Genomic DNA, 15,007 nt, shown 5'->3' with positions numbered 1-15,007 from the left:
GGAGACGTCATGGCCAGGCCTCGGGATTCGACCCCTGCCCAACACGCCTCCACCGAGCTGCAAGGAGACAAAAAAAAAGATAAAAAAAAGTGGTTAAGGCGTTAAAAAAAATGGATAAGGCAAAAAAAAAATGGATAAGGCATCGGTCTCCTAAACTGGGGATTGTGGGTTCGAGTATAAAAAAAAAAAAAAAAAAAAAAAGTGGTTAAGGCGTCTGACTTGAAATCAGATTCCCTCTGGGAGCGTAGGTTCGAGTCCTGCCGACTGCGAAAATTTTCTCGCTCTCAGAAGAAGGACGTTCAGCTGCATCCTAGCGGTTGCGTCTCCACTAAACACGTGGATCGCCAGCAATGTGCAGGGTGCAGCGCTACAGTCGCGCCCAGAAGCCACAGCTCATCTCCTCGTCTCACAGCCGTCCACCAGGTGTCAGTGCAAGTGTCACCTCTCTGGGCAGTGCAGATGTGTCCATTTTAGCTTGCAGACGATGACGTGTAGCAATTTATGAGCTAGCGCAAGTCAAATGTTTTACCGTGTGTATCTGCTAGATGCTGCCTCTCACACGCTGGAGAGGCTCACTGCTTCTTGTGTCTCGTTCTTTGCACACGAGTTGCACGTGGCATCGATATAGCACAGGTTTTCTAGCGTCAGCGAAGTCAATATTACATGAATCGAGTCGAAGTGTTTGCTTGTTACGATGATGGAAGCAGAAGAAATGTGTGTGGTACTTCACTGCATCTGCTGCTCGCCTTTCAGCGTCCCTGTGTCTTATCAGATGAAGATGACTGTGAAATTGGCGACGGGGCAGAGGTCAACGAAGACGTGCAAAACAGAGACGTTCAACGTCAGCCGAAATAGCTCAGTTGGGAGAGCGTTAGACTGAAGATCTAAAGGTCCCTGGTTCGATCCCGGGTTTCGGCATGCATTCGTTTTGAAGCTGACGCCAATGGAATTGCTCTGAGTTTGTGATAATGTAACTACCGCCGAGAACAAAAATGACTCCCTCCTGTAGCTGTTCTGGTTGTCCAGTGCATGCCATAAGAGGAACACAGTAGGCAAATGCCTGGGAAGCAAGAAAATAAAAAAAAAGTCCTACCTATTGCGTTCCCTTTTTTGTGTCAGGACGTGAAGAACGTCTCCAACGGAACCGTGAAATGAGCGAAAACGTGGGAAACATTGCATTCGAAATGCTTGTGAATTTTCCAGTTGCCCAGTGAGTGTCGACAGAACACGTAAATCCTCTGCTCCAACGTATGAGACGTAACGATTGCTGCAATTTGTTCTTGCGTCATGTGTCAGCATTCTTCGATAGTCTGTTACGAGCTTAGCACGATAAGTTTGTAGACAGCATCCAGGCGACGTTTTATTAGTTACAGCTCCATGCAGCGAGTGCACAACAGTAAAGGACATGAGTCAATGTGCAGTTGTGTATCGTGGAAGGTTTACAAACGTCTTGTGAGCCCGGATAGCTCAGTCGGTAGAGCATTAGGCTTTTAACCTAAGGGTCCAGGGTTCAAGTCCCTGTCCGGGCGGAAATTTTAATACTTTGGTAGTGATTCGTCTAGTAGAGGTGGAAACACTACGGAAAAGAATGCAACTACGCCGTTTCCTGACACCACAGTGCTTTAAACGGTAGCAGTTGCATGTGTCGGCAGAACTCGCGCTACCGGCAGTCGTGGCCGAGTGGTTAAGGCGTCTGACTCGAAATCAGATTCCCTCTGGGAGCGTAGGTTCGAGTCCTACCGGCTGCGTGCGATTTTGCGTAAAGAGCAGCAAATATTTTCACACACGTGAACGCGGATGCAAACCAATGACGCCACTCTCAACAAGACGAAAATTTAAGAATACTGAGTTTCGCAACGGCCGCTGCTTCCTGTGGCTACCGGTTCACCTCGCACTGACGCTGGGACTGCAGAAAGCCGTCGCAGGCCCACGAGTGCGCTCCCGTCATTTTCTCGCGCCGACGCCGAGTTTGTGAGTACACAGATGTGCTTGGAAGTGTTGGACAGAGCGAACATTCATTTCTTTTTAAGAATCGTAATTCAGTCATTCGAGTGCGGCAAAAGCAATGGTGCAGCGTTTCTTTTGTTAAGATCTCGCAGCTACTTGCAAGTATGTCCACCGCTTAAGACGACAGAAAAGCAGCGTCAGCGGTGCGTCAGTGGGAAGTCGGTGAAGTCGCCATTGGAGCCATAAGCCAGTAATTACGACATGTGAATCACTCGCACACCACGCAGCTGTACGGTAGCTCAGTCGGTAGAGCGTTAGGTTTTCAACCAAAGGGTGTTGGGTTGAAGCCCCTGTCTGGGCGAAAATTAATACACTTTCGTAACGGCTAATGTGCTGGCAATGGAAACACTAGAGAAAAGAGTGAGGCCACGCCGCTTTCTGCCATCGGATTGCTTCTAAAGATGTCACTTTCACTTGTCGGAAGTCGATATTGCCACAGGCAGTCGTGGCCGAGTGGTTAATGGCAGCTGATGGTCGCCGGCTTACCTTACAGAATCAAATAACCCATGAACTTACCTGCTACTATGAGACCTTATATGCTGTGGCTGATTCTGATCCGGTTGATAATGACGAGATTTTAACTGCTATCCCATCAGTTTTAACAGAGGACCATAATACGGAATTTTTAGCTCCTTTTACTGCAGACGAAATTTCAGCTTTTATTGCTTGTTCACCATCTCACAAATCTCCTGGTCCGGATGGCCTTCCTAAGGAGTTTTTTGTTCGCTTTTGGCCTATTATAGGGCCTGTTTTTACGGATATAGTAAATGAAATTTTGAATGGTGGCTCAATTCCAGCCGATTTCAAGAGAGGTACGGTTGTCCTGATACCGAAAGCTGCTGGTTTGAAGACAGCTAGTGACTTTCGTCCTTTAACCCTTTTAAATTTTGATTATAAGACGGCTGCTAGGGCTGTTAATGCACGTCTATCCCTCTTGCTTACACCTGTGATAACTCCTTGTCAAAGCTGCTTTCCGGGGCGCTCCATCTTGACGCCTCTGGCGGGGTATCGTGATATTGTGTCGATTGTCGCTGTCACCAATATTTCCTGTGCGCTTTTATTTGTTGATTTTAGTAAGGCTTTTGATCGTGTGTCCCATTCGTTTTTAGAGCTTCTGCTGCGCCGACTCGGTTTTAATGAAAAGGCGCTGCTGGTACTTAAGAATATGACGACTGGCATTTCTGCTAAGATTGACATTAATGGCCAGCTGACGAAGGTCATTGATATTAAACGTGGCGTCCCGCAAGGTAGCCCTTTATCCATGACCCTTTATGCTCTCTCCCTTCAACCACTCCTCACACGTCTCAACTCGACACTTCGTGGTCTTACGATCTCTGGGGTTACCCAGACAGCAACAGCTTATGCTGATGATTTGGTTGTTTTGCTTCGTTCCGCCGCAGAAGTGCCGCTGTTGAAAATGGAACTAGATAAATTTTCTGCAGCCTCAGGTTCTCGTATTAACCCCCGTAAAAGCAAACTCCTGAATTTGCGGGGCTTTGAACGTGTGGTTATTCCGTGGGTTATGGCTGTTGAACACCATACACATTTAGGTATCTATCTTGAACGGTGTCCTCTTCGTATGGCTGCAAAAAATTGGCAAGTGGCCATTTCCAAGCTTCAAGGTGTTTTATTCGAACACTCATGGCGTTCGATACCGCTACTGCAAAAAAAGCGTGTATTAGACACTTATGTTTTATGTAAAGTATATTACGTTGCTCAGTTGTTTCCGCTTCCCCGAATGCAGGGTGCAAAAATGGTCCAGCTTATTAACAGATATATTTGGCGGGGGCACATTTTTAAATTACGTTGTGATGTTTTTACGAAGCCGCGTCTTGAGGGCGGCTTGTCGTTCACCGATGTCCGTGTCAAGGCTGCTGCCCTTTATGTTAAGCGAACCCTCCATCTTTTATTTTCTGAGTCCCCGACTGTTACTTCGCGATTACTCCATGTCGTTCGTCCTGAGAGCTTGTCACCGCCTATTAACGTAGGGTCTCTAAATGCGAAGCTACGACATGTTCGGGACTTCTACATTGAGATTAGTTACCTGGATCTCCACTTACAACGTCGTCCTGTTTTTACTACGCGAACACTGCTTGCCAAATGGCACAGGTCGTTTTCTTCCAACCCGATTGTTTTGCAGTATCCCCGTTTTAATTGGCGTAACATATGGACGAATATTAGCTTACCCGTTCATTCAGCAACTGTTGCCTCCCTATGGTATAAGGTGGTTAATCAGCTGATTCCTACGAACGTACGACTTCATCGTATAGGTTTATGTGTCTCTCCGCTTTGTCAAACGTGTGGTTGTGTTGATACGCTCCCACACCGATTTACCTGCGCTGACCGTCTTCGCATGTGGTACTGGCTGCGCCGACAATTGGCGTTACTCACCAGGAGTTCGGAATCGGCATTTACAACTGATATCCTCTGCTGGCCGGACACGGTTTTTTATCCCCGGACAAAGAACAACACCATTATGTGGCTTCTTGGCCGTTACATTTTTGCAGTGGTTGATGGTGATGGTCTTTCCGATTTTATTTCGTTTATTGGTTACATGCTTCATGAGTACTGGACGCAAAAATCTTTCCCACATCTTAAGAGGGACTTTGCGAATATGCTTAGTATTGTTTTCGAAAAGCAGGGGATTGGTTAAGTTTCCACTTCTATTGATAATTACTGCGCCAGATGCATTAATGGCACCGGTATAGGGGCATACTGATCTCACTTCATGATACGGAAGACATTCTCGCTAGTTCTTAGTTCTTTTACCTTCCTGCCAAGCTTTTACCTGTTTGGATAGACGACGCATCATGACCCCCGTGTCCACATATAAGTATCATAAGACTCTGAACCAAGGACAATTACTACGTCTTGGTGCGACTGTGCTTCAGTGCAGGGAGGAGGAGACGTCATGGCCAGGCCTCGGGATTCGACCCCTGCCCAACACGCCTCCACCGAGCTGCAAGGAGACAAAAAAAAAGATAAAAAAAAGTGGTTAAGGCGTTAAAAAAAATGGATAAGGCAAAAAAAAAAAATGGATAAGGCATCGGTCTCCTAAACCGGGGATTGTGGGTTCGAGTATAAAAAAAAAAAAAAAAAAAAGTGGTTAAGGCGTCTGACTTGAAATCAGATTCCCTCTGGGAGCGTAGGTTCGAGTCCTGCCGACTGCGAAAATTTTCTCGCTCTCAGAAGAAGGACGTTCAGCTGCATCCTAGCGGTTGCGTCTCCACTAAACACGTGGATCGCCAGCAATGTGCAGGGTGCAGCGCTACAGTCGCGCCCAGAAGCCACAGCTCATCTCCTCGTCTCACAGCCGTCCACCAGGTGTCAGTGCAAGTGTCACCTCTCTGGGCAGTGCAGATGTGTCCATTTTAGCTTGCAGACGATGACGTGTAGCAATTTATGAGCTAGCGCAAGTCAAATGTTTTACCGTGTGTATCTGCTAGATGCTGCCTCTCACACGCTGGAGAGGCTCACTGCTTCTTGTGTCTCGTTCTTTGCACACGAGTTGCACGTGGCATCGATATAGCACAGGTTTTCTAGCGTCAGCGAAGTCAATATTACATGAATCGAGTCGAAGTGTTTGCTTGTTACGATGATGGAAGCAGAAGAAATGTGTGTGGTACTTCACTGCATCTGCTGCTCGCCTTTCAGCGTCCCTGTGTCTTATCAGATGAAGATGACTGTGAAATTGGCGACGGGGCAGAGGTCAACGAAGACGTGCAAAACAGAGACGTTCAACGTCAGCCGAAATAGCTCAGTTGGGAGAGCGTTAGACTGAAGATCTAAAGGTCCCTGGTTCGATCCCGGGTTTCGGCATGCATTCGTTTTGAAGCTGACGCCAATGGAATTGCTCTGAGTTTGTGATAATGTAACTACCGCCGAGAACAAAAATGACTCCCTCCTGTAGCTGTTCTGGTTGTCCAGTGCATGCCATAAGAGGAACACAGTAGGCAAATGCCTGGGAAGCAAGAAAATAAAAAAAAAGTCCTACCTATTGCGTTCCCTTTTTTGTGTCAGGACGTGAAGAACGTCTCCAACGGAACCGTGAAATGAGCGAAAACGTGGGAAACATTGCATTCGAAATGCTTGTGAATTTTCCAGTTGCCCAGTGAGTGTCGACAGAACACGTAAATCCTCTGCTCCAACGTATGAGACGTAACGATTGCTGCAATTTGTTCTTGCGTCATGTGTCAGCATTCTTCGATAGTCTGTTACGAGCTTAGCACGATAAGTTTGTAGACAGCATCCAGGCGACGTTTTATTAGTTACAGCTCCATGCAGCGAGTGCACAACAGTAAAGGACATGAGTCAATGTGCAGTTGTGTATCGTGGAAGGTTTACAAACGTCTTGTGAGCCCGGATAGCTCAGTCGGTAGAGCATTAGGCTTTTAACCTAAGGGTCCAGGGTTCAAGTCCCTGTCCGGGCGGAAATTTTAATACTTTGGTAGTGATTCGTCTAGTAGAGGTGGAAACACTACGGAAAAGAATGCAACTACGCCGTTTCCTGACACCACAGTGCTTTAAACGGTAGCAGTTGCATGTGTCGGCAGAATTCGCGCTACCGGCAGTCGTGGCCGAGTGGTTAAGGCGTCTGACTCGAAATCAGATTCCCTCTGGGAGCGTAGGTTCGAGTCCTACCGGCTGCGTGCGATTTTGCGTAAAGAGCAGCAAATATTTTCACACACGTGAACGCGGATGCAAACCAATGACGCCACTCTCAACAAGACGAAAATTTAAGAATACTGAGTTTCGCAACGGCCGCTGCTTCCTGTGGCTACCGGTTCACCTCGCACTGACGCTGGGACTGCAGAAAGCCGTCGCAGGCCCACGAGTGCGCTCCCGTCATTTTCTCGCGCCGACGCCGAGTTTGTGAGTACACAGATGTGCTTGGAAGTGTTGGACAGAGCGAACATTCATTTCTTTTTAAGAATCGTAATTCAGTCATTCGAGTGCGGCAAAAGCAATGGTGCAGCGTTTCTTTTGTTAAGATCTCGCAGCTACTTGCAAGTATGTCCACCGCTTAAGACGACAGAAAAGCAGCGTCAGCGGTGCGTCAGTGGGAAGTCGGTGAAGTCGCCATTGGAGCCATAAGCCAGTAATTACGACATGTGAATCACTCGCACACCACGCAGCTGTACGGTAGCTCAGTCGGTAGAGCGTTAGGTTTTCAACCAAAGGGTGTTGGGTTCAAGCCCCTGTCTGGGCGAAAATTAATACACTTTCGTAACGGCTAATGTGCTGGCAATGGAAACACTAGAGAAAAGAGTGAGGCCACGCCGCTTTCTGCCATCGGATTGCTTCTAAAGATGTCACTTTCACTTGTCGGAAGTCGATATTGCCACAGGCAGTCGTGGCCGAGTGGTTAATGGCAGCTGATGGTCGCCGGCTTACCTTACAGAATCAAATAACCCATGAACTTACCTGCTACTATGAGACCTTATATGCTGTGGCTGATTCTGATCCGGTTGATAATGACGAGATTTTAACTGCTATCCCATCAGTTTTAACAGAGGACCATAATACGGAATTTTTAGCTCCTTTTACTGCAGACGAAATTTCAGCTTTTATTGCTTGTTCACCATCTCACAAATCTCCTGGTCCGGATGGCCTTCCTAAGGAGTTTTTTGTTCGCTTTTGGCCTATTATAGGGCCTGTTTTTACGGATATAGTAAATGAAATTTTGAATGGTGGCTCAATTCCAGCCGATTTCAAGAGAGGTACGGTTGTCCTGATACCGAAAGCTGCTGGTTTGAAGACAGCTAGTGACTTTCGTCCTTTAACCCTTTTAAATTTTGATTATAAGACGGCTGCTAGGGCTGTTAATGCACGTCTATCCCTCTTGCTTACACCTGTGATAACTCCTTGTCAAAGCTGCTTTCCGGGGCGCTCCATCTTGACGCCTCTGGCGGGGTATCGTGATATTGTGTCGATTGTCGCTGTCACCAATATTTCCTGTGCGCTTTTATTTGTTGATTTTAGTAAGGCTTTTGATCGTGTGTCCCATTCGTTTTTAGAGCTTCTGCTGCGCCGACTCGGTTTTAATGAAAAGGCGCTGCTGGTACTTAAGAATATGACGACTGGCATTTCTGCTAAGATTGACATTAATGGCCAGCTGACGAAGGTCATTGATATTAAACGTGGCGTCCCGCAAGGTAGCCCTTTATCCATGACCCTTTATGCTCTCTCCCTTCAACCACTCCTCACACGTCTCAACTCGACACTTCGTGGTCTTACGATCTCTGGGGTTACCCAGACAGCAACAGCTTATGCTGATGATTTGGTTGTTTTGCTTCGTTCCGCCGCAGAAGTGCCGCTGTTGAAAATGGAACTAGATAAATTTTCTGCAGCCTCAGGTTCTCGTATTAACCCCCGTAAAAGCAAACTCCTGAATTTGCGGGGCTTTGAACGTGTGGTTATTCCGTGGGTTATGGCTGTTGAACACCATACACATTTAGGTATCTATCTTGAACGGTGTCCTCTTCGTATGGCTGCAAAAAATTGGCAAGTGGCCATTTCCAAGCTTCAAGGTGTTTTATTCGAACACTCATGGCGTTCGATACCGCTACTGCAAAAAAAGCGTGTATTAGACACTTATGTTTTATGTAAAGTATATTACGTTGCTCAGTTGTTTCCGCTTCCCCGAATGCAGGGTGCAAAAATGGTCCAGCTTATTAACAGATATATTTGGCGGGGGCACATTTTTAAATTACGTTGTGATGTTTTTACGAAGCCGCGTCTTGAGGGCGGCTTGTCGTTCACCGATGTCCGTGTCAAGGCTGCTGCCCTTTATGTTAAGCGAACCCTCCATCTTTTATTTTCTGAGTCCCCGACTGTTACTTCGCGATTACTCCATGTCGTTCGTCCTGAGAGCTTGTCACCGCCTATTAACGTAGGGTCTCTAAATGCGAAGCTACGACATGTTCGGGACTTCTACATTGAGATTAGTTACCTGGATCTCCACTTACAACGTCGTCCTGTTTTTACTACGCGAACACTGCTTGCCAAATGGCACAGGTCGTTTTCTTCCAACCCGATTGTTTTGCAGTATCCCCGTTTTAATTGGCGTAACATATGGACGAATATTAGCTTACCCGTTCATTCAGCAACTGTTGCCTCCCTATGGTATAAGGTGGTTAATCAGCTGATTCCTACGAACGTACGACTTCATCGTATAGGTTTATGTGTCTCTCCGCTTTGTCAAACGTGTGGTTGTGTTGATACGCTCCCACACCGATTTACCTGCGCTGACCGTCTTCGCATGTGGTACTGGCTGCGCCGACAATTGGCGTTACTCACCAGGAGTTCGGAATCGGCATTTACAACTGATATCCTCTGCTGGCCGGACACGGTTTTTTATCCCCGGACAAAGAACAACACCATTATGTGGCTTCTTGGCCGTTACATTTTTGCAGTGGTTGATGGTGATGGTCTTTCCGATTTTATTTCGTTTATTGGTTACATGCTTCATGAGTACTGGACGCAAAAATCTTTCCCACATCTTAAGAGGGACTTTGCGAATATGCTTAGTATTGTTTTCGAAAAGCAGGGGATTGGTTAAGTTTCCACTTCTATTGATAATTACTGCGCCAGATGCATTAATGGCACCGGTATAGGGGCATACTGATCTCACTTCATGATACGGAAGACATTCTCGCTAGTTCTTAGTTCTTTTACCTTCCTGCCAAGCTTTTACCTGTTTGGATAGACGACGCATCATGACCCCCGTGTCCACATATAAGTATCATAAGACTCTGAACCAAGGACAATTACTACGTCTTGGTGCGACTGTGCTTCAGTGCAGGGAGGAGGAGACGTCATGGCCAGGCCTCGGGATTCGACCCCTGCCCAACACGCCTCCACCGAGCTGCAAGGAGACAAAAAAAAAGATAAAAAAAAGTGGTTAAGGCGTTAAAAAAAATGGATAAGGCAAAAAAAAAATGGATAAGGCATCGGTCTCCTAAACCGGGGATTGTGGGTTCGAGTATAAAAAAAAAAAAAAAAAAAAAAAAGTGGTTAAGGCGTCTGACTTGAAATCAGATTCCCTCTGGGAGCGTAGGTTCGAGTCCTGCCGACTGCGAAAATTTTCTCGCTCTCAGAAGAAGGACGTTCAGCTGCATCCTAGCGGTTGCGTCTCCACTAAACACGTGGATCGCCAGCAATGTGCAGGGTGCAGCGCTACAGTCGCGCCCAGAAGCCACAGCTCATCTCCTCGTCTCACAGCCGTCCACCAGGTGTCAGTGCAAGTGTCACCTCTCTGGGCAGTGCAGATGTGTCCATTTTAGCTTGCAGACGATGACGTGTAGCAATTTATGAGCTAGCGCAAGTCAAATGTTTTACCGTGTGTATCTGCTAGATGCTGCCTCTCACACGCTGGAGAGGCTCACTGCTTCTTGTGTCTCGTTCTTTGCACACGAGTTGCACGTGGCATCGATATAGCACAGGTTTTCTAGCGTCAGCGAAGTCAATATTACATGAATCGAGTCGAAGTGTTTGCTTGTTACGATGATGGAAGCAGAAGAAATGTGTGTGGTACTTCACTGCATCTGCTGCTCGCCTTTCAGCGTCCCTGTGTCTTATCAGATGAAGATGACTGTGAAATTGGCGACGGGGCAGAGGTCAACGAAGACGTGCAAAACAGAGACGTTCAACGTCAGCCGAAATAGCTCAGTTGGGAGAGCGTTAGACTGAAGATCTAAAGGTCCCTGGTTCGATCCCGGGTTTCGGCATGCATTCGTTTTGAAGCTGACGCCAATGGAATTGCTCTGAGTTTGTGATAATGTAACTACCGCCGAGAACAAAAATGACTCCCTCCTGTAGCTGTTCTGGTTGTCCAGTGCATGCCATAAGAGGAACACAGTAGGCAAATGCCTGGGAAGCAAGAAAATAAAAAAAAAGTCCTACCTATTGCGTTCCCTTTTTTGTGTCAGGACGTGAAGAACGTCTCCAACGGAACCGTGAAATGAGCGAAAACGTGGGAAACATTGCATTCGAAATGCTTGTGAATTTTCCAGTTGCCCAGTGAGTGTCGACAGAACACGTAAATCCTCTGCTCCAACGTATGAGACGTAACGATTGCTGCAATTTGTTCTTGCGTCATGTGTCAGCATTCTTCGATAGTCTGTTACGAGCTTAGCACGATAAGTTTGTAGACAGCATCCAGGCGACGTTTTATTAGTTACAGCTCCATGCAGCGAGTGCACAACAGTAAAGGACATGAGTCAATGTGCAGTTGTGTATCGTGGAAGGTTTACAAACGTCTTGTGAGCCCGGATAGCTCAGTCGGTAGAGCATTAGGCTTTTAACCTAAGGGTCCAGGGTTCAAGTCCCTGTCCGGGCGGAAATTTTAATACTTTGGTAGTGATTCGTCTAGTAGAGGTGGAAACACTACGGAAAAGAATGCAACTACGCCGTTTCCTGACACCACAGTGCTTTAAACGGTAGCAGTTGCATGTGTCGGCAGAACTCGCGCTACCGGCAGTCGTGGCCGAGTGGTTAAGGCGTCTGACTCGAAATCAGATTCCCTCTGGGAGCGTAGGTTCGAGTCCTACCGGCTGCGTGCGATTTTGCGTAAAGAGCAGCAAATATTTTCACACACGTGAACGCGGATGCAAACCAATGACGCCACTCTCAACAAGACGAAAATTTAAGAATACTGAGTTTCGCAACGGCCGCTGCTTCCTGTGGCTACCGGTTCACCTCGCACTGACGCTGGGACTGCAGAAAGCCGTCGCAGGCCCACGAGTGCGCTCCCGTCATTTTCTCGCGCCGACGCCGAGTTTGTGAGTACACAGATGTGCTTGGAAGTGTTGGACAGAGCGAACATTCATTTCTTTTTAAGAATCGTAATTCAGTCATTCGAGTGCGGCAAAAGCAATGGTGCAGCGTTTCTTTTGTTAAGATCTCGCAGCTACTTGCAAGTATGTCCACCGCTTAAGACGACAGAAAAGCAGCGTCAGCGGTGCGTCAGTGGGAAGTCGGTGAAGTCGCCATTGGAGCCATAAGCCAGTAATTACGACATGTGAATCACTCGCACACCACGCAGCTGTACGGTAGCTCAGTCGGTAGAGCGTTAGGTTTTCAACCAAAGGGTGTTGGGTTCAAGCCCCTGTCTGGGCGAAAATTAATACACTTTCGTAACGGCTAATGTGCTGGCAATGGAAACACTAGAGAAAAGAGTGAGGCCACGCCGCTTTCTGCCATCGGATTGCTTCTAAAGATGTCACTTTCACTTGTCGGAAGTCGATATTGCCACAGGCAGTCGTGGCCGAGTGGTTAATGGCAGCTGATGGTCGCCGGCTTACCTTACAGAATCAAATAACCCATGAACTTACCTGCTACTATGAGACCTTATATGCTGTGGCTGATTCTGATCCGGTTGATAATGACGAGATTTTAACTGCTATCCCATCAGTTTTAACAGAGGACCATAATACGGAATTTTTAGCTCCTTTTACTGCAGACGAAATTTCAGCTTTTATTGCTTGTTCACCATCTCACAAATCTCCTGGTCCGGATGGCCTTCCTAAGGAGTTTTTTGTTCGCTTTTGGCCTATTATAGGGCCTGTTTTTACGGATATAGTAAATGAAATTTTGAATGGTGGCTCAATTCCAGCCGATTTCAAGAGAGGTACGGTTGTCCTGATACCGAAAGCTGCTGGTTTGAAGACAGCTAGTGACTTTCGTCCTTTAACCCTTTTAAATTTTGATTATAAGACGGCTGCTAGGGCTGTTAATGCACGTCTATCCCTCTTGCTTACACCTGTGATAACTCCTTGTCAAAGCTGCTTTCCGGGGCGCTCCATCTTGACGCCTCTGGCGGGGTATCGTGATATTGTGTCGATTGTCGCTGTCACCAATATTTCCTGTGCGCTTTTATTTGTTGATTTTAGTAAGGCTTTTGATCGTGTGTCCCATTCGTTTTTAGAGCTTCTGCTGCGCCGACTCGGTTTTAATGAAAAGGCGCTGCTGGTACTTAAGAATATGACGACTGGCATTTCTGCTAAGATTGACATTAATGGCCAGCTGACGAAGGTCATTGATATTAAACGTGGCGTCCCGCAAGGTAGCCCTTTATCCATGACCCTTTATGCTCTCTCCCTTCAACCACTCCTCACACGTCTCAACTCGACACTTCGTGGTCTTACGATCTCTGGGGTTACCCAGACAGCAACAGCTTATGCTGATGATTTGGTTGTTTTGCTTCGTTCCGCCGCAGAAGTGCCGCTGTTGAAAATGGAACTAGATAAATTTTCTGCAGCCTCAGGTTCTCGTATTAACCCCCGTAAAAGCAAACTCCTGAATTTGCGGGGCTTTGAACGTGTGGTTATTCCGTGGGTTATGGCTGTTGAACACCATACACATTTAGGTATCTATCTTGAACGGTGTCCTCTTCGTATGGCTGCAAAAAATTGGCAAGTGGCCATTTCCAAGCTTCAAGGTGTTTTATTCGAACACTCATGGCGTTCGATACCGCTACTGCAAAAAAAGCGTGTATTAGACACTTATGTTTTATGTAAAGTATATTACGTTGCTCAGTTGTTTCCGCTTCCCCGAATGCAGGGTGCAAAAATGGTCCAGCTTATTAACAGATATATTTGGCGGGGGCACATTTTTAAATTACGTTGTGATGTTTTTACGAAGCCGCGTCTTGAGGGCGGCTTGTCGTTCACCGATGTCCGTGTCAAGGCTGCTGCCCTTTATGTTAAGCGAACCCTCCATCTTTTATTTTCTGAGTCCCCGACTGTTACTTCGCGATTACTCCATGTCGTTCGTCCTGAGAGCTTGTCACCGCCTATTAACGTAGGGTCTCTAAATGCGAAGCTACGACATGTTCGGGACTTCTACATTGAGATTAGTTACCTGGATCTCCACTTACAACGTCGTCCTGTTTTTACTACGCGAACACTGCTTGCCAAATGGCACAGGTCGTTTTCTTCCAACCCGATTGTTTTGCAGTATCCCCGTTTTAATTGGCGTAACATATGGACGAATATTAGCTTACCCGTTCATTCAGCAACTGTTGCCTCCCTATGGTATAAGGTGGTTAATCAGCTGATTCCTACGAACGTACGACTTCATCGTATAGGTTTATGTGTCTCTCCGCTTTGTCAAACGTGTGGTTGTGTTGATACGCTCCCACACCGATTTACCTGCGCTGACCGTCTTCGCATGTGGTACTGGCTGCGCCGACAATTGGCGTTACTCACCAGGAGTTCGGAATCGGCATTTACAACTGATATCCTCTGCTGGCCGGACACGGTTTTTTATCCCCGGACAAAGAACAACACCATTATGTGGCTTCTTGGCCGTTACATTTTTGCAGTGGTTGATGGTGATGGTCTTTCCGATTTTATTTCGTTTATTGGTTACATGCTTCATGAGTACTGGACGCAAAAATCTTTCCCACATCTTAAGAGGGACTTTGCGAATATGCTTAGTATTGTTTTCGAAAAGCAGGGGATTGGTTAAGTTTCCACTTCTATTGATAATTACTGCGCCAGATGCATTAATGGCACCGGTATAGGGGCATACTGATCTCACTTCATGATACGGAAGACATTCTCGCTAGTTCTTAGTTCTTTTACCTTCCTGCCAAGCTTTTACCTGTTTGGATAGACGACGCATCATGACCCCCGTGTCCACATATAAGTATCATAAGACTCTGAACCAAGGACAATTACTACGTCTTGGTGCGACTGTGCTTCAGTGCAGGGAGGAGGAGACGTCATGGCCAGGCCTCGGGATTCGACCCCTGCCCAACACGCCTCCACCGAGCTGCAAGGAGACAAAAAAAAAGATAAAAAAAAGTGGTTAAGGCGTTAAAAAAAATGGATAAGGCAAAAAAAAATGGATAAGGCATCGGTCTCCTAAACCGGGGATTGTGGGTTCGAGTATAAAAAAAAAAAAAAAAAAAAAAAGTGGTTAAGGCGTCTGACTTGAAATCAGATTCCCTCTGGGAGCGTAGGTTCGAGTCCTGCCGACTGCGAAAATTTTCTCG

At 46.8% G+C, this 15,007-nt stretch overlaps 9 non-coding genes across 9 annotated transcripts; all 9 read left to right on the top strand.

The window, feature by feature from the left end:
- Positions 1-845: 845 nt before the first annotated feature.
- On the top strand, positions 846-918 carry Trnaf-gaa (transfer RNA phenylalanine (anticodon GAA)). Its single transcript has one exon. It is a non-coding gene; the product is annotated as a tRNA-Phe (tRNA).
- A 538-nt stretch (positions 919-1,456) lies between these two features.
- On the top strand, positions 1,457-1,529 carry Trnak-uuu (transfer RNA lysine (anticodon UUU)). Its single transcript has one exon. It is a non-coding gene; the product is annotated as a tRNA-Lys (tRNA).
- A 137-nt stretch (positions 1,530-1,666) lies between these two features.
- Trnas-cga (transfer RNA serine (anticodon CGA)) lies at positions 1,667-1,748 on the top strand. The gene has a single exon. It is a non-coding gene; the product is annotated as a tRNA-Ser (tRNA).
- A 4,005-nt stretch (positions 1,749-5,753) lies between these two features.
- On the top strand, positions 5,754-5,826 carry Trnaf-gaa (transfer RNA phenylalanine (anticodon GAA)). Its single transcript has one exon. It is a non-coding gene; the product is annotated as a tRNA-Phe (tRNA).
- A 538-nt stretch (positions 5,827-6,364) lies between these two features.
- On the top strand, positions 6,365-6,437 carry Trnak-uuu (transfer RNA lysine (anticodon UUU)). Its single transcript has one exon. It is a non-coding gene; the product is annotated as a tRNA-Lys (tRNA).
- Positions 6,438-6,574: 137 nt separating this feature from the next.
- On the top strand, positions 6,575-6,656 carry Trnas-cga (transfer RNA serine (anticodon CGA)). The gene has a single exon. It is a non-coding gene; the product is annotated as a tRNA-Ser (tRNA).
- Positions 6,657-10,663: 4,007 nt separating this feature from the next.
- On the top strand, positions 10,664-10,736 carry Trnaf-gaa (transfer RNA phenylalanine (anticodon GAA)). Its single transcript has one exon. It is a non-coding gene; the product is annotated as a tRNA-Phe (tRNA).
- Positions 10,737-11,274: 538 nt separating this feature from the next.
- On the top strand, positions 11,275-11,347 carry Trnak-uuu (transfer RNA lysine (anticodon UUU)). The gene has a single exon. It is a non-coding gene; the product is annotated as a tRNA-Lys (tRNA).
- Positions 11,348-11,484: 137 nt separating this feature from the next.
- Positions 11,485-11,566, top strand: Trnas-cga (transfer RNA serine (anticodon CGA)). The gene has a single exon. It is a non-coding gene; the product is annotated as a tRNA-Ser (tRNA).
- Positions 11,567-15,007: the final 3,441 nt, after the last annotated feature.

Source organism: Schistocerca nitens, unplaced genomic scaffold, assembly GCF_023898315.1.
Source record: "Schistocerca nitens isolate TAMUIC-IGC-003100 unplaced genomic scaffold, iqSchNite1.1 HiC_scaffold_385, whole genome shotgun sequence".
Classification (NCBI taxonomy): Eukaryota; Metazoa; Arthropoda; class Insecta; order Orthoptera; family Acrididae; genus Schistocerca; species Schistocerca nitens.
Note: the sequence above shows the minus strand (reverse complement) of the source record. Positions and strands in the feature narration are given on the sequence as shown.